This window comes from Columba livia, chromosome 2 (assembly GCF_036013475.1).
Source record: "Columba livia isolate bColLiv1 breed racing homer chromosome 2, bColLiv1.pat.W.v2, whole genome shotgun sequence".
In the NCBI taxonomy this organism is placed as follows: domain Eukaryota; kingdom Metazoa; phylum Chordata; class Aves; order Columbiformes; family Columbidae; genus Columba; species Columba livia.
In genome coordinates, this window is record NC_088603.1 from 74,034,922 (window position 1) to 74,061,422 (window position 26,501).

The following is a 26,501-nucleotide window of genomic DNA, read 5'->3' on the forward strand; positions in this document are numbered from 1 at the left end:
GCATTCTAAATATGGAGGTAGGAAAATCCCTTGGACTGGACAACAGTGTTTCTGTGTATAGAATGCTTTTCAGCTGTTTGCATGAAGGATACACTGCAGGCACCCGGCTACATCAATTTGAGAGGAGTAAATCAATCTTACATGATCACAGTAATATGCACAGAGCAAGACTAGTTCAGAAACTTCCAGTCTAAAAAAGTGAGACACATAGATCATAATAGTGTCACTGGTATTTTATTAGGGAAATCAAAACTAAGAAGGCAACACACAGATTCACGAGAGTTCAGGCTACTGTATTCAGTACTATTTAGGCACTTTGTGAGGTAAAGGAAAAGCTGAGAAAATTCATGACGGGTATCCTGATTCCCAGGCCAGTGCTGTCCACAAAGTCTGTCATTCCCCTTGGTTGTATTATCCTCAGCATAAGATGTTTTCAAATAAGAGTATTTTCAAAGGGCAAGACCCCTTTTCACTTTATTTGCAGTGAAGTTCTGAAGACAATCCCTCATGCTAACGCAGCACCATCCCTCAGGATCTGTTTGGCCAAAACCACTCTATTTGATTCAGGATTCTCTCTATATTTGTATTCAACCACACATCCTTGCAAGCACTAATCCAGTGTAAAAAGCAGAAGCTGCCAAAAAAAATTCCCAAGAAGTGCAATATAAGTTAATATGTCTCTGTGGCATGGCCATTAACAAACATTACAGAAAAAAAGAAAACAAACCAAGATTTGCTCTGGAACATAAATGCATAATAAAATCCATAAGTGAACATTTTGAGACACTGTTTTTACATTTAATTTACAGTTTCTAAGTGTTTATTGCTTTAGGTGGGATTTTACATATTGACCATAGGTAGGACACACCCCGTTTTATAATTCACTTATCTTACTTAAATAGAAGACAGATAGTGACTTCTATATGTGCTCACACCTTGCTAATAGAAATCAGTGATGTATTGAAAATTTCCTTATCAACTTCAGTTCCCACACAGGTGTTCTTGGTGATAAACTACTGAATGATATAAACAGTGATTTCAGGTTAAAAGTAACAATTGGCTAATACAGGCAGGGGGGTGGGGGGGCAGGGGGAAAGACCCACACAAATTAAAACACATTTCCTGAGTAGGTTTTAGAATTCTAAATACTCAAATATAGGAGCATAAGTGTGAATTTTCTCACTGTGACCGTGAAGCACAGGGTCTCTAGGACTTCTCTTAAGTAATGCTTACTCTCACCTCTCACAATCCACAGGCATATTCTCCTGCATTTTGAGATATTGATCTTGAAGGTGACTCACAGATATGATAAGGAAATGTATGAAATTCCCTCTGTTTTTAGCCATTGGTATGAAAATTAAAATAAAACAATAATTTGTCCGCTGACAGGTTTATTTCCAAGGGGTGTTATCATAGAACAGCTGCTCTTCAACTGCTCCTGAATAAGAGTGACAGGCGAGTAATTCTGGAAGAAGAAATTTTTGTTTTGAGTTAAGTCTATTCATTTCTAGTTAGGTCTATTGTGATTATTCTCTAAGATGTAACAGAGAGCATCTAAATGTATTTTAACCAGCTTACAGTCTTACCTGTGTTGCTACTACTGTGCAATGCGTATGTCAAATCACCTCAGATAAGCTGAAAATGGTAAGAATGTATGCTCTAAATCAACTTCCAGTATTTTCATTTTTGTATTCTGAGGAAAACTTGTATCCTCTAACCGTTGCTAGTTTCTTCCAAACAGACTGCTAGAGGTCTAAAAAATAAAGCAAATGCATACCTGCTGTTGCATGACCAAGTTTTTGCTCTTGCAAAGGCCTCAGCTTTCTGGCCAGTGTCATTAGGGACAAAAAAGGAAAGCCCAGCATGTGATGATATTTTTGAAAATCTAGCTGCTGGCAAGCCTTCACCATCCGCTTTTGCTATCCAATAATGGGATCAACTGAGATTAGTAATACATGAAATCTTCTGTGAAATGTAGGGGAATAGAGTATAATTTTAACAGAAGAAGAAATTCAAACTTATGTTTAATTTCACAAGAAATATTTCAAGATCATGTCTTGGGCTTTCCCTGGAACAACACAGTCTCGTGTTCCCTGCCAGGACAGGACTCTGGCTTCGTGTTCATTCGTGTGGCACTAACAGCTTCAGTAGCTGCACTCAGCCAGGTAGGCATCAGCATCACTGGACAGGAGTACCAGACTCCTTAGTCTAAAGGACAACATTGCCATTCTCTTATCAATTTCCTGCAAAGTTTCTGCCAACTTATGAGGAATGAAAGGTACTTCCAAAAAGTGGTCATTTTGCTTGAGGAAAAAAGGGATTTTTTATTTTTTTTTTTCTCAGTGGCTTATAGATCTATCTAGGACTAGCTAGTAATAGAGTCCTATTGAGTAAGGAAATCCACCTTGCTTAGATTTTGGAGGTATATTTTTGTATTTAAAAACATTAACAATATCAGACCTATCATTTTTTCTCTTATTTCTCCCCCACATGCTTTCTGGAATTGCTTTATGCCCCAGTCTCTCTCCATGTAGAAAATGTCATGCCAAGTCTTTCCATAATCACCTATATTCCACATCTAAGTGTCTACCCAACTTCTGAAACCTGGAGTTAGACACTTGGTTAATAAGTGAGAGGATACCTAAAGGAAGAGATTCTTTGCCTTCCTTTTATCAAAGCCTAGCTAACAGTTTTTAAAAGTAATCTTGAATATTTTCCATAAACTCAAGTGTTGTCTGAATAGGTTTCTTTTGTCACCTACAAGAGTACCCAAGTTAAAGGCAGAGGATGCCAAACCCAGAGTGTAGGATTTACTAATGGCAGGATGCAGTGGTCAACACTTCTCAAGAAATCTTTTCCTAGGATCAAGACACCATAGGTATAATTAAAACATGCATTAGCTAAAATGGAATAAAGCTCTTGAAGTGTCTTTGCATTCTTGAGACCTATTGCATTCTTTTTATCTGGAGTAGCTACAAGTAGTCACATAGGTATTTTTTTTATTCTTGATTAGTTCTTTTAACATGAATGTTGGCTGTGGATTTAGCTTCATACTCCAGTACCAACGTTACTGTCTCATGTCATTGACTCTGCCTTACTTTGCTCAGTCAGGGTCCAGTTGGATGCCACCATCTGTCAGAGTCCATAAGGAGGCACGGGGTCTGAGAGTGGATTCTCATGAGAAAGGCAACAATGTGAACAGGAAATATCCCACCAGGAATCCCTCGTTGGGACAGGCTCCTGTGGAAAAGAACAAACCCTTATTGTCACTATTGCAGTTTTAACTCTTTATTCTTGTGCTCATCCTTTGATTCATTCTCTCTCCCCCCACTCTATTCCCATACAACGGGTGGGAAACAGGATATTTTGTGAAATTCTTTCCTTCCTGTGTGGGTCTACATGACATCTTTAATTAGCAACTCTCTGCAATGGAAGTGAAGAAATAAAAAGCACAACTGTCCTGCTGAGGAGATCACAACAAAGTTGCTTTTTGAACAGGTATTTAAGGCATCACTTTCTGTCATTTACAAAGAAAATTTACATTAATATGTAAAAATATCGCGCACACACAAAAAATTTGAAACACACTTCCCTACAGAATGAGTGGTCAGGAAGAGCCTTACAAACATTGTCCCTCTTTGTGTGCCACTGGAGAAGCTGGGATACAAAAGAGGTATGGGAGGGGGAACTCTGCCTGCTTCTCTGAGCAGAGCTCTGGCCAACTGGCACTTGCCATTTCATCTGGAATGAGTAGGAACACATGTTTTCTTAATAACTTTACCTTGGGAGCTGATCAGAACAGAGTGGCCTTCTGCAGACAAACACTGTGTTTGCAAGGACTTTTCTGAGAGTGGGATTTGACATTATGGAGGCACAGATAGCAGCGCTGCCTTGCAAGGAGATCAAAGCAGAGACAAGCCTGGCAAATGCAGAGGACCTGGACCTGGTCCTTCCTTGCCTTGCTCTGTAGGATGAAAGGTGTAAAATACTATAAGTCTTATCTGGCAGGATTGTCCTTAAACACAAGCAGTCGACCTGATAGCCTCCAGCTTCTGGATGTCCCACAGGTTTGGTCTATTCCTCTCTCCCAGACCTACCAAGCTGAAATTTCCTTTTCCTGCTGATACAGCTGTACAGCCCCAGGAGACATTAAGATTGTTCTGTTTTCTGTTTTTCTTTTTTTTCCCTCTTATCATATATATTTTTTTTTTAATTGGTTTGATTCTCTGATGTTTTACCTGGCACCTGGGAAAACTGATTTACATCACTACAGAGCAACACATACTCATTTTGCAAAAACAAACAATAACCACGCAAGAAGACAGACTGGGGAAAAACCAGACTCTGTTCACCAGTATGGCATTCCTTCAGCGCTGAAAGGCAGGGGTAGGAACCAAGAAAACTGTGGAACTGCAGAACAAAATACAGGGTTGTACTATTGACAGAATGTCTGTCACACTCCAAATGTGAACATTAGTGTGCAAAAACATGGAGGATCTCACAAGGCTGTACCTCACATCTGAGAAGAGTATCACAGGAAGAAATAAGAGTTGTTTGGTTTTTTTTTCATGCTGAGATTGTGCACTGAATCTGTTGACTGCTGTTGGGCATTGTCACAGTGACATGTTTGTCCACAGCTACTTCACAATATAAAGCAACCAGAGGCACTGCCTCCTGATTTTCATACAGAGTTAATCATGAAACAAGAATGTGCTTGATCATATTCATACTGGGACTACATGTCCATAGTGAAGTTTTCACACCCTGACAAATCAGCTTGCAGCAGAAAATAACAACTGCTATGGGTAATGACAGACCTATAACTCTGAACAAAGATTACTAGTGCACTAATATTGCTAATGGCATTAAGTGTCTTTATCACATCTTGTAAAGTGTTATCAAACTACAGGTGTTAAGCAGGTAAAAGCTATAGCTTGAGGCAATAGATAAGAACTTTTCACTTGGATCTTAAGCACAGTTCCCAAGTAGAGCTTTCCTTAGAGAAAGTGTAACGATATCAAAAGGAAAAAGAAAGATTTTTTTTTTTAAGGCCTTGGGCAGAAGAGGGAGTGGATTCTGTAGATAGGTCTAGAAAAAGCACTATAAACCTCTCAGGGTGACTTCCAATACCAATCTGCTCCCAAATCACAACCAGATGTTGCTCACATTTACAGAAGAATCTGCCATTAAAAAAAAAAAAAAAAGAAAAAAAAAAGAAAAAAAGAGAAAGAGAGAAATTGATGGTATTATTAACAGCTATGGGTTGTGGAATTGTGAAATATATATGGAAACAGAGGCAAGCATATCTGAGCCATGGGAGCTTACCATATACCATAGGCACCCAAAATAAATGCATAGCAAAACTACACTGAGACTTGTTTGCTGTACTGGGACCTAAAACGCATTGCTTGGCTTGCTCCAGTCCTGTACTACAGCAAGTGTTATGTGTATTTAATACCCAAAAGACAAAGAAGTAAATTTCAAGGCTATAATTGAAAGCCACTATAAAATTCCACTATTACTGCTACACTGTAAATTACATGTGTTATTGATTCCTCCAGCCTCTTTTACAAGTGAGGTGACTCAGCCTTTTATCTGCATTCAGACCCAGCCTGAGGTTGGGAGAGAAAATGAATCTGGTGGCTTTACTCTGAGCCTCCATTTGGGTATGTTACAAACCCACCAGCCTGCTCAGGGCTCCTGCAAAAGTGGGCTCTGCAGAAAGGGCGGAGGTAGCTCCAGAGAGCTGCACAAAGCAACTCTCAGAGCTGGGCCCATGCTCTCTTTTAAAATGTATATATTCTTCTCTGTAAGGGCAGAAACAGCTGCATGTATAGCAATGAAAAAGAAAATACCTATGCCTGGCTTAAGTTTTAACCATGAGTTTTTATTTCTGAGAGCTGAAAATCTATAATTCAGAGCAAATTTCTTTTTTTTCCTGAAACAAACATTTTTTTAAAAAAACAACTTTCTTTATATTTTCTTCTTACTCCAAGAAAAAGAGGATATTACCAAAAAGAAAGATTAGCATAAAAGGGACAGGTCCTAAACAGCCTGAAAACAGGGAAAAGTAAAAGCTGTTTTCACTTCTGTAGTCAGTCAAAGACTTCAACTCACTTTTAAGAAACAAAAGCTTTAACAGTCATTTCACAGCCTGCAAGGAGAGGCAGAGACATACCCAGAGACCTTACTTGAGGCAGACATCAGAAAGCAGAGACCAGAAACTTAGCCTCAGATTTCCAGTTCTAAATTCCAGATGCCCAACCTGAACTCTAAATGATGGGCACTGCAAACAAAACCAATCAAGAAAAGGGGAAAAAAAAAAAAGAATAATAATGCTCTGCTAAGTATAAGCTTTGCAAAATTCTGTATGTATAAACCGATATCAGAACTATCAACCTCACAACACCAACCACTGCAGATGAAACAAAACCAACCTCCTCATACACAGGTGCATTTTCAAATGAGATGCTTTTGTCAGGATTTCAGCCAGCAGCTGACTGTACTGTAGGTTTGGTTAAAAAAATGTTAATCCCTACCTCATATAGCAGTGAACATCTCCTAGGGACTTCCAGCTATCACGAAGAGTGTTACAGTATATTTTTATCTAATGGTATAACCATCCACAAAGGACTGTCAGACCCTGACTGTGAGTCCTTCGGAGCTGGAGACAATAGCCTTGGTCATGTGAGCCTGGGTCATAGCTATGCCATGGTGTGGTCCAGATATGGAGGAGCTAGCTTTCCAGATTTGTAGTCACAGCATTAAGTAATATATTAATTTATCCCATTTATCCCCAGTTAATTTATCCCATTTACTACCCTAAAATAACAGTAGTTGTTCAGCCCCTGATCTGAATAGCCCAGTCTCAGTTACTGAGGTTGACTGATGGGAGTAATTGAAGCAATCTTACTTGATGTTTGCCTTAAATGACCCGGCAATCTGATTCAGATAAGATTTCAATCAGTTTCTGTGCTTTTGATCTCAAATTAGCTTCAAGATTAACACAGGCTCTGTTCAGACACCATAAAAAAGAATCCTTCAAGTATATCCTGCACCATAACCATGCTCAAGCCCTCTTCCTGATTCCACCAACTTAATTAAATCTCAACTCAGTTCATCCCCGTTGCAAAGTGGTGCTAGGAATGGTCTGAGCTGCAGGACAGCACTGGGAAGCTGAGGGGAGCAACAAGGCAACACTTTCAGAAACTCCTGTGGCTGAAAAGGAAAGAGACCTTTCTGCCTCTTTCTTTTAAATGCTGTAACTTGACAGATGCTTTCTTGTCTCTCTGGCATAGAAAGAAAAGCACCTGTGAGCAATAAGATCAAGAGCCAACATGCCCTTCCAGCAAAGACGACACTGAATTACTTAATTAATTTATACAAAACACCATTCAAAAAACATTTCTACTAGAGAAAGCTCAAAGTGAGCCTGAGCCTTTAAGTTTTCCTTCTGTGTTCTGTTCACTTTGCAGGGCTGCTTCAGACAGAAAATCTCCTAACATTTTGAAGGCACACTGCTCAAGACATACCATTTATTTTAACATAAAAAGCCTTGGTTTTGTATAAGTATTGGCTTTTTACAGCTCTGTTCCTTTGTGTATTCCTTTACCAGGTAAAGTACAGGTGCTTCAGGGCAACATCTTTTCAACAATGAATTAGGAGCCAAACTACAGAATGTGGAGTGTTTAGCATGCCGGCTTTCTAAACAACCTGCCAGCTAAGCAGACAGACAAATACCTGTTCAGATATTTCAAGTTACTTCTGTAACTAATCTCATACAATAAACTCTCCCAGGCAGCTTATTTACAACCTGAGGTAACAATATATCTCTGAAAATTGTTTTCTAAAGGTATTCTGGCTCACATTTCTCTTTCATGCTTAGGCTTTGTGGTGTAATTTTCCATTTTTAAAAGTGAGTGAGGTATCAGCCCCAGTTTTCAGAAGTACATAGGTGCAAATAGCTGCAGATGTGTACCCAGGTACCACAGGCTTACTGAAATGAGCACCTATAGTGTGTGGGTCTCCTTTTATCATTTACTCTTTGCTACTGTTGAAAGGAGCAATTCATAAACATTTTGAAAAAAACTAGTCCTAAGTAGCAAAATTCCTTTAGAAGGTGTGTTTGAGGTTCTTAATTCCCTTAGAAATGCTTCACTTTTTTACCTCAGGTCTACAAAAGTGTTTGTATATCACCTAAAATCACAAAGCCTGATTTTGATTATGCTGTGGGTACTACGGGCTAGGTTATTATTTTAAGATAGCATCATGGAAAAACTTCAGTTGTAACTTAATTAATTTAAACATTATCATTATTTTTGAATGGAAGCATTTTATCCAAGCAAAGGATCACCCTTGAATTACTATATTTGTACTGCAGAATAACTGTGGCTCTAGAGTTCAGCTAAGGTCTGCGGTTAAAGCTATTGTGTTAACACTTATGTTATACTGCTGCCTACAGGTCCATATTTAAAATCAGGTTGTTATGGTAACTTATGTTTAAACAAGGGCCCTGTCCCAAAGCTTAGAAAACAGTCAAGATAAGAAACGTATGTGAGAAGGTATCTAGTTGAACCCAATTTAAATTTTCATGGTTATGTTTCTGTATATAATTGAATGTAATTCTTCCACTGTCCTGAAGCCACTACAGAGGGGCTGGGTTTTCAGTAGAGCTGCGTATGGGAAAGCAGTTCAAAAGGAAGAAAGGGATTATGGTGGTGCCTCTGTTAGGGGTGCTGTGGAGGAAAGCAGAGCAACACCTTGTATGTCAGCTCTCCACACAACAGACAGGTATCTGCTGTTCTGTGCTATGGTGTTTGTCACAAACTCTGATTTTCACTGGTGGATGACTGCAAATTTTATAAAGCAAAAGAAGATGTATTTTGAAATTCCCACATGTGTGAGTTGTGCACAGAATATATGCACTGTCTTTTCCTAATTTATAGTTTGCAGATCCCTTACAAACAGCCTGTTGATCTCAAGGGCTTCTCGTGTTGCATCTCACCAGAATATTGGAAACAAACAGTAGCACACGGCTACACATTTTATCGAAACAGAAATGTAATACTGGGCGAGGTTGGGGTGTAGACAGGCAGTTTTACTCTCCAGGTTATGTACACGGTTCTTCTTTAGATTACAAGTTACTATAAACATATTTTAGATTTTAATATATTTTCTGGCTTCAGGAAGAAGAGATTCCAATTAGTTCCTTTAGAGCAGGGGTGTCAAACTCATTTTCAAACTACTCCTACATTTAAATGTAACAGCTGCATTTAAATGTAACTATTACTACATGTAAATGTAACTACTCCTACATTTAAATGTAACAGCTGCATTTAAATGTAACTATTACTACATGTAAATGTAACTATTCCTACATTTAAATGTAACTATTCCTACATTTATACAGTCCTAAAATTACATTTGGCCCTTTGAAGGCAACCGCGAGGCTGATGTGACTCCCGGTGAAAATGAGTTTGACACCCCTGCTGTAGAGGAGCCAGGCACTTCTGCAGGCCTCTCCTCCTTTACAGAACTGATTGATTTTGGCAATTCAGGATGCCGCTGATTTCGGCTAAAACTAGCAGCAGCTGAGACGGTGTCCCTCCATGCACCACAAACCAGTTATTTTTTTTTGCAGAAGAGGATTCCTTTATTTGAACAACTACAGAACTGCCATCCCCTAAAATCATGTAAATTAATAGAAATGCTAGCACTTAGGACTCAACATCCTCTGCACCCTGGAGGCTGGATAAGGTATTAGCCACCTCTAATTAAAGTCGCCTGATGCGAGGCAGTCCCCAGTGACTGCCACAATACAGTTTCCTATGTAATAATTGGTCAATTTGTTGCAATATATCAGGATTACTGAATTACTACTTTTAATTACAACTGAGGAGTCAATAGAAGTGTCATAACAAGGGTAAGTAAACACTACAAAATTATGAGGGATGGGAATACCTTTCTAACAGCTACAGCATGTAAGTAGTATAGAGACCACAAACCGTAACAGCTAGAGTAAATGATAAATTCCTGCTTTGAAAAGGTGGAGTTGAATATTTGCCCTTTATTGGACTGCAGTAATCTTGGTGACATACTCACTGGTTTCTGCACACCAGCTGGGAAGCGTATGTGTTACGTCATAGAATGTTCTGAGTTGGAAGGGACCCACAAGGATCATCGAATCCAACTCCTGTCCCTGTGTATGACATTTAAAGTAAGTAAAAACCATACGTTCTGCCAGACTCAGCTTTACAGCCACCACTGTGAAACCATCTGCAGAGGCCATCCCTGAAGATATACCTTCCAAAGATCTACAAAAGGAACCTCCTAAAGGTCTGCATCCCATTTTCCTATGGTGTTTCAGTGATAGCAATTCCCATTTTCAGAAGTGGTCTGAGGAATCATGAGCCTTCCTCCCACATACAGTCACCAATGCTTCATTCTCCAAGGGCCACCTCCACAATGAGTATTTAGACAATTGATTCCTGATATAATTGGCTGGTTATGACTTCTTGGAGAATTCACCCCTTATATACTTCTGAGAATGGCAACGCAAGATCCTCTATGTAAGAAAAGTTCAATAGAAGTGCCTACTGATTTTCATTGCACTTTTCAAAGAAGAACATAGTATTTGCTGTTAATACTTCTATGAACAGGAAAGCCACTTCTCAAAACTATTCATGATTTCAAATAATGTCATAATTTGGAAAAAAAATTAATTAAAAGTTTTTTTTTTTTCTCTCTAGATAATTTCTAGAACTTTCAGGGAACGCCCCCCCCCCCAAAAAAAATGTTTCAGCAAAGATATTTCAGGTTTTAATCTAAGTTTATAGTGTATTGGGAAATGGTCTGAGACTTCAGTAAGTGGAAACATGACCAATAAATTTCAGCATATACTACAAGAACAAAAACCTGGTTAGGGGATTGATCAGGCTTTTTGCTTATCTACCTAACATCCAACCACGGCCTCATAGGTTGAAAGTATGACTCCATCTCTTTAAACCAAGGAACAGGCCATTAAAATTCAGGCTGTACAATCAACATTACACTCAATTAAGAAAACAAGAGTTATGAATAAAAAAAGTTTAACTCCACATCAGAGAGATTTCTAGAAACCACAGACTTAATGACCTATCTTCCCTCCATAGGTTTCAAATGAAACAGAAGCTGAGACTTTATTTGGCACAGCTTATCCCTGTTCAACAGGGTGTGGATTTCAATTAAGTCACCCTTGTGCAGGAATTTGAAGTCAAACATTTATAAACCTTTTTCTTCCCTTTTTTCTTTCTTTTTTTTTTTTTTAATTGTTTTTTTTTGTTGTTGGTCGTGGTGTTTTGGCTTGTTGGTTTTTTTTGTTTGTTTGCTTTTCCCCGAATGGCCACACTACTGAAACTAGCAGGGATGGCTATGACAGCTTCCCAAGCCAACAAGATGAGGCACAGCTCCAGCTACATGCCACTTGTGGTCTGCCCTGAGAGCTCATAGCTGCCTCAGTGGAAAAGAAAAGTATGTTGAAGGTCAAGCTACAATGAAAGTGACAGGTGACTTCTGAAGAACAAAACTATGGCTGTAGCCCCACACCCTTTTCTGGAAATCTGGCACAGTCATTTGTGGGAGAGATCTTGATCAGAGCTGGCTGGGTTACTGTGGAATAACTCCATTCCAAAACTGCAGGTTTTCCAATTTTTTCATATGGTCTTGAAATGAAAACAAAATCTTTTCAAATGGAAGGGTGTGGAATTGTGTTGAAACATCTATTTCTGAGTTAGAGAGATCAAGTTTTCAGTCAGGCTTTCAGATCAGACATAATCAAAGACCTCATCCTGGGATACAGAAAACTCCTCCTTCATCAACACCAGCCCCCCTGCAAAAAGTTTTGGCATCCAAGAAACAGTATATTTTAGTTAAAATACATTTCATCAAACATGTTCTGACCAATTCCAGTCTTCAGATGACATTATGTCACCAGCTTGTGGAAAGATCACTACTAAAACAAAACATAACAAAAAACAAAAACCCCAAAAATCCCCAAAAAACAGAACTCATACAAATAGAAGACTGAAAAAGAAGCTAAAGAACAGTCAGTTACTCAGAATACATTTGTCAGCAAAATTAAATATAAGTTCAGGCATATTCTGTTTCATCACGTACTGTTCCTTTTAGGGGTGAGGCACTTTCTCAATTTTGGAATGAGACTGCAAGACAAATAGTTTAACTTCAGCTTGGCAAAAGAAAGTTACATTAATGTCCATCAAGATGAAAGCAGCCTGAAACGAAGTTTTACAGTTTAAATAATGACTCTGTTCTTCAGCTGTGTGTAAACTGTTCTTCTCACAGGACACAGTCAAATGCCGGTGCCTTGATACAAGAGTTCCCAGTAACCTGGAAAACACAAACCCATGTACTTGACATTTATATATATATATATACACACATACATACTGACATACATATATATAGTATATAGTACATATATATGTGTTTGCATGGACACACACACTCAGACACAAAACACATCTGGAGTTACATTAAAATATTTCTCCTGCCTCCTCACCTCAATAACCACAGTTAATCAGTTTCCCAAGAAGAAACAGAGCGAGGCTAAAGTCAGCAGTCTCTGACGACCAGTGTTTGTATGAAGCGATTTTATGTTATGTTTCATTTGCTCTGGAGGTGAATATCAAGTTAGAACTTTTCCTCATAAGAATTTTTACAGAAGAAAAAATGTTTGGAAGGTTGAAAGATTTTCCCAAAGGAAGGTTCAGGGAAAGAAAATGGGAGCTTATTTACCTTTTTCAAAATTTTGCAAGTTGAAAAACAGAGAATATTAAACTCGCTTCTCATATCATTGTGTTATTTGGTACAAAAGAGAGTCTGTATTGTATTCTTTCTGCTGAAGTTAAAATAAATTACAAAAAAAAAAAATCAGAGAAAACGTAGTGCATAAAAGTCAATCCCCCCAACCAGGGAAAACATTATCATTTTTCATTTGAAGTGTCTTATCTTTTTATCAGGAAGATGAATTGAAATGTGATGTACATTTTTCCATTGACTCATGAACCAACATTTAAAAAACACCTTTCTTTCATGGAGATTTCATAGTTTGTTTTCTTATTTATTTTTTCACAAAATGTTTTTATTGAAACAAATTTCAACCTATTCTAGTTTGCATTTTGGATTCTATTGAAATCCAAATTCAAAACTTCAAAGCAAACCATCTCCACAAACATTACTTTCGTAAGGTTTTGATCAAAGCCATGGAAATTCCTGGTTCCACCCCGGAATAATGAATTGGTTTGGGTTTCATTTGAAATCCAGCTCTGAGGAGCTGACTTACCTACCTGGTTTGCAAGAATCACGCTGTCTTCACCTGACCTGAGAGCATCCCCTCATAGCAAAGCTCTCCTCCAACTGGAATGCTTCCACACAGCACTGTCCCCATCCCATCTATGTGGGGGGCCACCAACATTTCGTTGTCAACCTCCAGTTTACCAACCTCCTTCAAGTTCAGAAAGCTCCTTCTTTCTGTGTCTGGAAGATCAAGGTATCTTAGCAATTCACCAGCTCACTGTGTTTGCCTGAAGAGACCCTCCCACTGCTCTTTTATCCTCTGAAGGCAGGCCAATTTTCAGCTGCAATCTGCCAGTTGCCTGGGTTAACCTCTGCCTCATTTCATGAGGCATAGAGACTGTAATACACCTTTCAAATAGTGTGTCTGATCACACTCCTCTGGCAGATAGGCAGAAAATTAGGATGAGATTCTCCAGGTAAGTGCCAGTGTGAAGCTATTGTCATATTCCAGGGGGGGACACCCAGTAGGCAGGCAGGAGAGTGAGGAGATCAGTCATGATGGGAACAGAGAAAAGGTAGCCCTGTAATAGCACAGTGACAACAGTGTCGTGATGCCTCTGCAAGGCAAAGCTGTGGCATTGCATAAATGCAGCCTTTACACTCACAGTGACTTCAAGACAAGAATCTTAATGAGCATTTTTTAGCCCTTAAATATTGTGTGTATGACACTTAGGTGTGTGTTCAAAATGAAAACTGCTCCTACCTTTTTCTGCAGAGTTTCTATTCAAGTATTCTAGATTTGAATCTTCATATTTCAGTTCAAGGCATGTTGTCCAATTTTTTGTAGGATAGTTTTGCATAGAGCTGGTAGCCTCCTGGTCTTCTCTCACCAACTCTGACCACATGCCAAAGCCCTATGTAATAACACAGGCAACAAAACTTGATTTACTTCAATTTATTTTCTAGTTTCCATCCTTCCTGTTTGTCCAGATCCAAATGCGCACTTCATTGTGAAGGAAAATTTGAGTCTTGTATTTGGTCTAGATTGCAGTCAACACTAAATTTGGGGGCTGGTAGTTCAGAGAAGCCTGGGGGTACTGACTCCGGGGATCTAATCAGTCCTATAGACAACCAGAAGTCCTGGGGCTTGAGTTATCAAGTGGAATTAAACAAACAAACAAATGAAAACACCAAAAAAACCCACCACAACAACAAAACACACAAATACCCAACAAACAAAACAAAAACCAAAACCCCCACAAAACCCCCAATCTCCAGTGATTTAAGTGTTGTTTTTTTTTTTTTTTTTAATTAGAAAAACACAGAAGTTCAGAACTTGCCACCAAATCACCACTCCTTAGGACGCCATCCTTCCTATGCATTTCACTGCTTTCTTGCAAATCCCAAACATATATTTAACCATCTTCTGCTGAGCTCAATGGGATTTAGGCAGATTCATACCCCTGCAGCACACAGGAACCCAGCTCCTCTGTACTGACAGCTCCTCAGATCTGTTCCACATTGTGACTTGAGAAAAATTGTTTCAAGGTGTGCAGAGCATTTGCTGCTTGCTGCTGTTGGCAGAGTAAAACCACCAGGGAGCTGTTGCCAGGGGAAGGAAAAAATAAAATCCCCCTGAGGGGAAAAGGAACATGCAGGAAGAGGGGCCAGAGGCGCAGGGTCCATGCTCTGACCCAGCCCTAAGAAGCCAAGCTCTCCATGGGTGCAGGGTTCGGTCACACTTGCTTATCTCTCTGCGTGTATCTGTGTGTCCCCGTATGTGGACAGTTTTCACTTGCTGAGGGTTGTCCATTACCTTTCAGTGTGAGACCTTTTGAAGGTCTTTTAAAAGCAGTGGCTTGTACTCTACTTCCTGCCTATTATTTGCCTGATGGTGTGTCAGGTGAGGGCACCCAAAATCGCTGTTCAGCAACACGGGTGCCTGCACAGAAGCACAACCCTCTGCAGACACCTGCATGGCTGAGGGAAGAAGCAGGGGTGTGCTCCTTATTCCCGACTTGAAACAGACCTAAGTGCTTTCTCACCCACATTGATTTGTTGATATCCATGTATGGTGTGAGAAATTGGACTACAGACCTCGAGGCAACAACATTAAAATCTATAAAACCCACCGTGCAGCCAAATCTGCCTGGAGTGTGCTGCAACAGATTTGAAAGAGAGTGAAGCCAGGTAGGCATGGCGGTTCATGAGATGGGGAGCAAAAGCCATGGGAAAGGCCTGGAATATGTTAGCTCTTCCCTTCATCCTGAGTCTTTTCTGTCATACATACTACTTCCTCAGAACATTTTTCTCAAGTTCATGCAGCAGGTATACCTATGCTCTCACATTATATTAACAAGAATCGAATCATGGTCCAACTGTAAGGGCTTTAAAACCTAGAGAAATAACACATCTAGATACGCAATCGTATTTTTCTTCATTCATTTTGGGGCCATGAATGTATGAAACTTCTTCTTCTGTAACTTCTTTCATGGTCTTCAACAGAAACCTCCTCCAGACAAGCACAGTGGTAACAAAACAACATTGTCCTTGCTGAATGACAGCACCAATTTTTGTCACTGCTCAGAAGAGGTGCATAAAACAGGCACTTTGTCTCTTAAGTCAAGGTTTTTTCCATCACTCTCTGAAAACACATTGCACCTTCCAAAGAACAGGACTGAGTATCAATAAGGGATATTCCTTAAAAGGAGATTTTACAATCCACTCCATTATTCACAGAATCACTTTGGTTGGAAGAGACCCTTAAGATCATTTTGAGTCCAACCATAACCTAACTCTAGCACTTAATCATGTCCCTGAGAACCTCACCTATATGATGATTCCATGGATAACAAATGACAGTCCTTCTTATCCATCTTATTTCACAGACTTCCTCAAACTATTTCAATGGAGGTTTTGTCCCAGAACAACTGTTAGACCCAAACCTCAGTTTTATGCAACAAATCTCACCAGAAGACCGAAAAAAATGACATTAAGGTTACTGCTGGTTTACACACTAGACATATTTTACAACTAAGTTCCATTTCACACCGTAATACAACGCTTTTTGTTTTGAAACTAGTTCTACTACTACTACTCAAAAAAAAAAAAAAAAAAATCCCCAATGCCACACAGAGAGCATGTTTTTCAAATATTAATTCACAGCATTTATTTTAAGGGTATGTTTATAGAGGTTGGAAGGAAGTTCAGATAAAGTTGATGCATTGTGGCAATATATGAAATTAATTGTTTTAATACGGAAGAAGTTCGAGATAATCTCTCAGCTCTGTTTCCTTTACTGGTGAAACTCTTTTGGTCACATATGTGAGAGCAATACTGGCCAATTTTGTTTATTTTTCTTTAACTGAAATTCTTTAACCCCAGAAGTAAAGTTGAAAATTAAAAAGCTAGTCCAAGGGGTATCATGCTACATCAGCATGTGCTGTTTTCCACTTGCAGACACCTCAGTAAGCAAATGAAGTAGTGATTTTTGCCTTTCTCCCTGAATTTCTGTGTTCCATTTGTTGTTGCCACGATCTGCAAAGAGCAGTTCGGCACTGTCACGCGCCAACTTTACATATACTAGGGAGCTGCATAAAAAGGGGATCTAACTGTAGCTAACTGGAAAAATTGTAAAGCTGGTGGAAACAGGACAGGCCCTGACAAGCAGAGGGTAAATCCTCAGAGGTGTCTTATTGTCAGAGAGAAAACTAGACAGAAAGAAACTATACAGCACAAATACAATACTACCTTCTTGAACCATAACATAACTCTCCGGTAGTGAAGTTATGGTAGTGAAGTCTAAGTGGAGATATGAAATCCAGAAGCTGCTCTCAACCAGCATTTCTGTGGTCCTATGGTCTTACACAGATTATCAGAGATTTCCCATTCCTGGCTGACTGCCAAAGTTGTCCTTCTCCTTTTTTTTTTTTCTCCCAGCAGAGAGGGCTAGACAATTAGATATAAAGTTACTTATAATCTTTTTCAAACACTCGAAGTTGGAAATATGAGGGAACTAGGCAGACAAAACCAAGTCTCTAGTGCTCCCTCATCTAACAGGCCAGGGACTTTTTCCAGCAATGTTGGGTATTTTTGTCTAGATCTCACCTCTCTCAGGTTCAAGACAGAGGCCTGGATGAAAGGTTCCTGTAACCCACACAAGTGCTCTACAAAGCAGGGCTGATGAGTCCAAAAGCAAGGCTTGCTGATGCAGTCACACTACATCTGGAGTCAGAGGCAGTGCTTTTCTTTACCAGGTAGCTGCATCAGCAGGCTTGGAGCTCACCCAGATGCCTCTAGGTCAGTACTTGGTGCAGACATGTCACCAGCATGCCCCACACAGAAAGGCAACATGTGCGCATCTGTTCTACCTCTTGGCAGGCACAATGGGGTCACCTTCTGATCTGTGAGAGATTCACACCTAGCCTAAAGACTTCGACAAGGCACTTAGACCATGTACAGGCCAAAACCATTCCTCAGAGACTGTTTCTTATCTCAGACATAGCAAAACATTATTAACTCAACTGCAGGTAGACAAACCTGACAGGAAGGTTTTCTGACAGTTTGCCTATAGCTGGCAGCCTCTGCCAGACCACTCACAATGACACCCATCAATCACAAAGCACACAAGTAATGACACACTTGGGCATAACAGAGGCATTACAACACGGATTTAGTTATGTCCATCAGACTCTCAAGGAACACTTGCAGACTTCAATGGTCTTTCAAAACTTGACAGTAATACTAAGCAGCAAACAAGCATACCACACCTCCATTTCCCAGTGTCAAAGGGAGAACTTGCCAAGAGCACAGGAGCAAGCCACGCTGACTACCAGGAAACAAGCTTATTTCTGTATTGCCTGTAAATCAGGTGACTGTTACTGAGTTGTCTAACTTTGATCATTCATGAATGAAAATGTTTTCTGGTAGTTTCTTTTTATTTTGCTTCTGGAAATCCTGCACATTTGAAAATTTGGTAAGTTCAACTGACTAACGCTTTTACTACTGTTAACACCTAGTTCACAGTTATTGCTGACATATAACACAAGTTATTTTTCTCAAGACTGCAGTCACATCCAGTTCTGCAATTTAATTTATTTTAATGTAGATTGAAAGTATTTTGATGTTAGGATAAGTCAGAGAATTAGATGTATTTCTTTGCTGAATAAAAAGACAGTTTTTGTCTCCAGACCTGAGAGTGACTGTTCTGTGGTGCCTGTCCCCAAAATACAAAAGTGCAAAAGAAGACACCTCCATTGTGCTAGCATGCACAAAAAAGCAGCTGCAGGGACATACAGTATCTGTGCTGCTTTAGTTCATTCTTTAATATCTTTGTAGTTCATTTCTGGGAGCACTACAGAAAGAAAACAAGGCAGACAGACTTTCCATGACAGTGGATACTTTTGCAAAAGTCTAACTTCTGCAACTTGTTTAAATTATCTGAGTGGTCGGCTGGTGGAGCACCTTAATGATTTTCTTTTCTCTTTTATTATTGAAATAAAATATCTAAGATATCTGAGGGTGTTGGAAGAGACGTTGCTCTTATTGCATTCCTTTACAGGCGGCACTGCTTTTGCAGGGACACCTGCCTGCACAAAACTCTGTAAACGCTTTCTAACAGGTCCCCAGGTAGCAGAAAGACCACAGCTGCTAAAGAGTGTTAACGGCAGGACAGCTGCTTGGCTGACAGAATTGGAACCAGCACGGTGCATGTGCTGGGACTGTAAACAGGAATGAATTTTCTTAAAAGCTTTATAAGTAAAGATGTTTATTTTTGGAATATTAGCAAAATAAAAGGAGTTACAATGTTCCTTTAATTTTAAGTCAAAACATAACGACATGCAGCTTTTAAGAAGGTTTGTTTTATAGCAAAATCTCAAATTAAAACAAGGTGACTTAGGAATAACTTCAGAAATACCAGGGATTTCTCCAACATGTATATATATAACATACTTTGGCATTTTTTTCCCCTTAATACATAGTAAAATTGGTCATTAAATCCTTCTTTCCATAAACCACACATCAGGTATTGGGGAGCACTTTTCTGACTGCCAAGCCTGCCACTGACAGCAAAAGTTTGGTGTGTGGTGCACGACGGTATTACAAGGCATGTGGAACAGATTATTCACATGCTAAAAAGATGAAATAGAGATCTTAGACTTCAAGGACAGGAACCCAAATGAAGACACCTGATTCCTAGCCTTCAGTCAGCCACAGTCTTCCTCTCTGAATCAGTCATTCAGTGCCAAGACCCTGCTCTCCTTTGGTGGACACAACCCTGGCACAGGCTCAGAACTGGAATTTTAAACCCAGCTGGACACCAGCATCAGACTGGGTGCAAAAAGCTGACATCCTTTTGGGACTTCATGGACCTTTTGCTCAAATGGGTGTTGCCTCCTGTGCTTTAACTTTCTCAGCTGTAAAATGGAGACAGCACTCTTTATGAAGTTTACATCACCTGCTGCTGCAGTGATTAAACCAGGAGTGTTTGGAAAGTCTTTATGGTCATTTAAAGGAAGCCAGAGCATAATTTGTGTTGGTAAGGAACCATATTTTCCTTTGAAAAGTTCACCTAGGGATAGCAGAACACAAACCCCTTGGAGCACTTTCAGTGCAGCACTCCAGCCTCAGTGATGCAAGCGGTACTTGCCTTGTACTCTTGAAATTCCATCAATACCTTTTTAGGATCAACAGAGACCTTTTAAAATCTATCTAGACTTCACCATGTTTCTCAAAAGCATTTTTTGTCATCCCTTCTATACCGCAATGAAACAACCAGTGTGCCGCATCAAGGGATGAAAATAGCTGGCCTGTTACCAGTACATAGCTCTTCACAGCTTCCCATCCTGACCCTGAAGCTGGGCTGCATTTAAAGTTATTAATTGCCTTTTTCACAGCTGGCACTGGCAGCCTCACATGTTGACTGAAAGTGTGATGTGATAATTAGGCAGGGTGAGGAATCTTTGCTAAGTATTGTTCTTTGGCAGCATTTTGCCTTTGATCTTCTCTGCTCTGCTTTCCAGGAGAGCTACAGTGTTCCAGCAGGAGCTGAGGGTGGGCCTTTTATCAGCCTAGAGGGAAAAATTTCATCCTGTGCTCCACAGCACTCTGCTCTCAGTCTTAAACTTCCCATTTGGATGACTGCTATGTGCTAGCTGGACCTCCTCTGAGGTGCCTATGGTCAGAAAAATGCAGATAGTGCATCTTCCACCAAAACACAGATCAAATCAACACATTAAAAGAGAAGCAGGAACAAAGTTCAGTAACAAAATAAACAAATAAGCAGGCTTTTGATAATGCCTTTTCTACATTAACTTAATTGAAACCTTGTATTTTGCTTTGCAGGTTAGGAAGGCTGGTGTCATAATAAACACAACATCCTGCAAAAAAACCTATGGACTTTTCTCACTTGGCCTCCAAAGCTGCCCACATTCCAGAGTTATACAGGCAGTCAACTTACTCATTCTGCTGATTCTGATTGGCAAATTACAAACCACTTAACAGATGGTGTAGAAATAGTTATGTAAACTAAGGAATAAGTCCTAGAGCATTTATACTTTTATGAATGAGTCGTTTTCCCAAAATGTTCATTCCTAGGTTTTTGTCAACACTTCTTCTAGATCTGGCCTTTCTATTTGTGACACCCTATCCATCTTCAGACTTCGGCCAGCATGAAAAACAGAGACCCCAGGCAGGTCCAAATGTAATGAATTGTGTTCCTGTCAAATTGTTTACTACACAGGGCTTTTAGCAACACAGTACTGCAAGTCGAAGAAATATATCTGCCCCAGGAGGCCTAATTGGTGGAAGCTGTGCAATATGAGTGATGAATAAGAGAAGAATTTGTGTAACAATTTGCTTATTCCACTCTGTGAGAGAAATAGAGCTTTATGTTGTTTAGGAAATAAAATATAAAGATATGATTGCCTGTTACATTGGTATGTGTGTTGAACTAAGTCCTAGAGATGTTTTGGTACAAGAAATTAGGAATGGATAAGGTATGTAACTATGAACATGACAATGAAGTTAATGTTCAAGTGTATCTGTGTGAAGAAGTGAACTGTATGATGTGTCATACAGAAGGAATAACTCTTTAAAGCTGCTTTCCCAAGATATTATCCTCACAATCTCTTGTCCTTCCAGACGAGGGAGACTATGACAGCCTGTTAGCAGGTTTCGCTCACTGCCATGATGGTTTTAATTGCGGTAGTCAACAGAGGTCATGCACATCTTCAGATTCTTTTGGGCAAATGTGCAAAAATTCCAGTAGGAGATTTCACACGATTGCTTGGAGTTTGACACTGGTATAGGAAAAGATAAATGGCTGTTCCATCTCTTATCTGATGGCTAGCATATTGCTGCTTTTACTCCAGTTGTGGTCTGAAAGAGTAAGTCCCTTTTGGAGTATTAGACCTCCCTTTAACACCCGATAGGTTGAGCCATGGGACTTCGTGCCCTCTCATACCAGTCTGCCTTCCCCTAATTCCCACTTCCACGCTGGGCCCCTGGCAGCAACCGACCAAGGCTGAAATTCGGGAGCAGGAATGCAAAGTTGCAGCCCATGGGTTGTTGTTAAACAACCACAACAACAGAAGCACACTGGTTGGAAAGGGCCAAAGAAAATCCCTTTCTCCTCCTCTAGTGCCTAAGGATGATGCAGTATACACAATTTACAGGGTGTTTTTTTGTGGATTTGATCAAAGATGTAACCCAGTCCCAAGACGGAAAGAGGGTGACATAGTGCTGTGTCACATTGATACAGGACTGTTCACAGACTGTAACAAGCCAGTCCTTCCTGTTCTTTCATGAGTTAACCTTCTGCAGGCATTTTACTTACATAGTTTCCTTGCAGATTCTTACAGAGCGTCCCCCAGGCAGGCAGGCAGCAGTCATGGGAGCAAGACAAGCAACAAAGTGGGCTAGGTAAGACCCACCTTCACACTATGATAATCACATACATTTCCAAATTACTTACTTCTACTCCATAGGTACCACCAACAGTTGGACTGATTTCCATGCCTGTGGTGAGTGGCACTTAAATAATTCCTTTTGCTGCTGGGGCTTTTGTATTCACACTTTGAGTTTTACAGGAGAGTCTATTTAGGCTTCTCTCAAGCTCCTGTTAAAGGCAGCCAGAAGGAACCAGACACAGGATAAAGGGCTCATCTCTTCCATTCTTAATTTAAGTACCTCATGTTCACTGGTCTTCGAGTGCTATACATATGAAAGTGATAGGACAATTTGCTGGTAGGAAATTGACACACTCAGGAGCTCCACTGGAGCTGATTCTCTCAGATCATGCTAAACTGGAAAAGATATTAAAAAAAACAACAACAACAAAAAAACAACAAAAAATCCCACATTTGTTTTATGTCTGAGAGTCCAGGTTTAAGGGAAAAAAAAATGTAACCAGAATATCTTCCTGTTTCTGGCAACAGTAGGTTTCCAAAGCAGTCGGTAGATTTTTACAGTCTTTAATTAATCCAGACAGAAAGGAGAAAAAACAAAATCACATTACAAAAATACAAAGCCTGCTATACTCAAGGGGAAAAATGAAATGTGAGAGATGACAGTTCCTGAATAGAGAATACAAATAGAAGAAAAAGATATATAATGCATGTCTGCAACTGAATCCAGCCTGCAGAGCCTTACAGTGTTTGGGAAGAGAAAAACTGGATGCTGGGCAAGAGACTCTTTGACTCTTGGACCAAAGAGTACTAATGCAGAACACCGGAAGACACATAAACAGACCTTGCCAATGTACTCATATTTATCCAAATAAGGAAACCCAGTGGACCTACCTGAGAAAAACCAATAGATGACAAAAGACTGGGTGTAAAAGGCAGTAAGGTAGTTTAAGTTGGAACCCAGCAAAAGGTGTCCCAATAACTCATGACATTGTGCCAGCTACTGCTTACCATGATGTAAGTCTGGGCAGATGCAGCACTTCATATGACAGTATTTCCTCAAACTGTATTAGGTTAATTTTGGGAAACAAGAGTTACATCAGAACATGCAAGGGTCTAGATTTCCTAGATCGACAACAGGCATCAAGTTCAATAGAGGTGGCATTTTCTGACTGTGGGGAAACCAGTGGAAGAACACAATTAGAGCCTTGAGGAAACTTTGGAAAAAAACAACAGAGGTGCTGTGCTACAGCTAGATTAACAATAACATGAAAAAGTCTGTGCAAGGAAGTGAAAGCATCTATGACAAAAAAGGCAACACAGCAATAGAGGCTTCAGTTGAGTTCTTCCCCTGACAGACAAGGAAGATGTACAAATATTGCTCAGAATAACAAAATACATGCTGGGAAATCTGTGGTTCATTGGCCTAATGGAACAGGGACAGTGTAAAAAGTCAAGAGTACTGGAGGAATTAAAGATGTCCCAGGACTGCTTATATATCAGAAAGCATAAATTTAACTTGTCCAAGGAAGTCATAGTTCAGCTTCTGACAGCAAAATACAGTCATTACTGATCGTTTGGGACATCAGGAGCACTAACAATTAAAGAGGAGAGCTGTAATTTTGAGTTATGGATTGAAAAGTTTTTATATCTTTACTGATAGGAGCCTGTATTAACTTCAATTTGACTGTAAACTCTTTCCTGTCTTTGCCAGTAAGAGCCTGGCAACTATTTTTTAAAAAGTGTAATCATATTTATTTTTTTCCACAGCTACAAAATATATGATCTGCAAGGCAAATTTAAGTGAGGCTGATGGGACAGACATATGCATTTCAGCCTTCTAAGAAAGTCTTGGAAAACAAGCTAAATTGGGTAGGATGCAAACTATTTTTAAAAGCCTTGTCTAGATGAAATATGGACCATGAAATACATCCTTGCTGGAACAACTGCTCAGGATGTGACCCCATGGAGACAGTGCCACAGTCTGTAGTTTGTGTTACAGCTATTGGGTTGCTGGGTTTTTAAGTGTTATTACTCCGTTGAAAAGAAATTATGGTACTGAGAACGGTGCGCTAAAGTCTTAAGCTACTCAGAGACTGGGGCCAGGCAGGGACTCCAAAGCTGTTGTCAGCATTAGGCACAGCCATTTGGAAATGCATACAGGAAAAAGTAGTTATTTTATAAATGCCTTCAGAGCAGGAGGTGATCCCTAAGGCTGTGCTGCTCCCTCTGAAGCTGTGCATTATTGCTCAACACGCGTGGTTTCCTACTAACTGCAGCAGTAGTAAGCCTTGCCCTGGACTTTATTAGTCCACTCGCACTTAACATGTTCTAAACCTGTACTCACTATTGCAATCACAAATGAATGAAAACCTTCAACATTAAGATTATTACTACTGTCCTGGTCTATATTTTCTGTCTTTCTGTGCTCTGAAGGTTAAAGTCTAGTGATGAGGTGCTGTTGCTGTTCAGGATCTCACTATTGTCCCACAGCATGTCCTTGAGCAAGTCCCTTCACCTTTGGTATGCTTCAGGTTCAACATCTGGAAAACTAAGAAAGTTCACCAAGCTCCACAGAGATGTGACATGAGGCTGCTAATATTTGTCAATGGCTTTGATTTTTCCAGCTATGAAGTCCATTAAATGCAAAGAGTGGCTGACTACAATAGGGTTTGGATCAGGCTTTAGATAAAACCTGTATTCCTACTGACTGAGTAGTGAAATTGAAGTTTATACAGCAGCTCTCTAATGCGTCACTATTCTGAACTGGTAAGCCTGTAGGTGAGTCATTCAGGAATTTCTTGATACAACTTTTCCAGTCAGAGAGCACCCATCTCTCAAAAATAAATATTAATGAGTTATTATTTTTGCAGGAAACAATCACTTTAGATAAATTTTTACAGTTTGAAAAATGTTAATGAAAAAAAGTTTCCAGAGAAAAAAATGGGGTTTTGTGTTTAAAAAAAAACTAACACAAGTGTCAATTTAAGTTCAAAGAGACTTTTGTTTGAAAAATCTTCCTAGCTACCTAGTAGTTATACTGAAAACCAAGTGCAAACTCCAAGAGAAAAATTTCCAACTGATTGCAATTGGGATGAAAGTCATGATTTCAAAACCAACCTGTGGGATTGGAAAGCTGTCTCTTGTCCAGTTCCAGTCATGGCAATATCAGGCACCCCACTGTACAAGCATAGAAGCAGCACTTTTGACTCTCAAACTGCTGTGGTCAGACAAGGCAGGAATATTCATGTTGGGAAACTGAAGATGTGTGTTGAGCACCTCTGGCATGGCACAGATAAGCCAGGGTAAGTGTTTATTCTCGTAAAGTTAAAGAATCTGCATGTGAGATAATAAAAAAGAAGGAAAGCAGAAAATTTAAGAAATCATGAACCCATAACTGCTTTCTGAATTGATTCCTTTCTTAAGAGTTTGAATGGGACAAAGGAAGGAAAGTTACATACTGCTGTGGGTAACAAAGCCAGCAGGAAACATGGCTTAGCAGTCAAAAGAACACACACGATAGCATTTACTCAAGTTCACACACAAGAACAATATTTGTCTCCTCTTCCCACCACTGTCAGAAAAATACAGGGTCCAATAGAGTGTCTGCATCATCAAAGTGCTTAGGCTGGAAGGCATTAGGAAAAGGCAGGAAATAAAAATCTGAAGGAGCAGAGGCAGAGGCATGTGGTATCATGACTCAAGAAGAGAAGGTGGCAAACTTGAGATGAACAAGAAAGGAGAACTACTTTGTGACAGTCAAACAGAGAAGGTTACAACCTCAACATCAAAATCCATGTTTCAGACACCTACACTGAACTACAGGCTCTGCTCAGTAGTTATAAATGCAAAGGCTGGGTTATACACTTCATGTTTTAGGGCATCATATTTGTATCTAAGTAGAGGTAGTCTCTGAGCTTTGGTTTCACCAAGAAGATGCTCTCCTATGTTGTTTTTCTAAGGTACTCCTGTGTTTCCAAATTCTGGTGTTAGCTTTGACTTTAGATGAACTGTCTCATCTCCTTATACAGAAAACATATTGCAGATGGAGATTCCAAACAGACTTAAACTTTAAAAGTATTTAGGGGCAGGGATCTGTTTTGGACCCTTGTGTATTGAATGAAGATGAGCCATGGTTTAGAGAGAAGGAGTGACCTGCTTGAGTCTCTATTCATATCATAGGTTGTCTGAAACCTCCATTACTATTTTTTTTAATAAAAAAATCTGCTTAGCACATTTCTCTTTTGTCAGTTACTGTAGCTTTACAATTACGTTTCAGTCTCTTTCTTTTTAAAAATTATT

The 26,501-nt window shown here is 39.7% G+C and overlaps 1 long non-coding RNA gene across 5 annotated transcripts in view; it reads right to left on the minus strand.

The window, feature by feature from the left end:
- Positions 1 to 218: 218 nt before the first annotated feature.
- LOC110361885 (uncharacterized) overlaps positions 219 to 26,501 on the minus strand; it is a 35,070-nt gene continuing 8,787 nt past the window's right edge. For 2 of the 5 annotated variants that reach the window (XR_010470307.1, XR_010470305.1), the window contains 5 exons: positions 14,057 to 14,207; positions 13,344 to 13,533; positions 3,782 to 12,384; positions 3,099 to 3,240; positions 219 to 1,465 (listed from right to left, as the gene is read on the minus strand). This is a non-coding gene — a long non-coding RNA (uncharacterized LOC110361885). Of the gene's footprint in view, positions 1,466 to 3,098; positions 3,241 to 3,781; positions 12,385 to 13,343; positions 14,013 to 14,056; positions 14,208 to 25,319; positions 25,536 to 26,501 lie in introns of those variants that run through there. The other 3 variants (XR_010470306.1, XR_010470304.1, XR_010470303.1) reach the window with 3 other exon arrangements.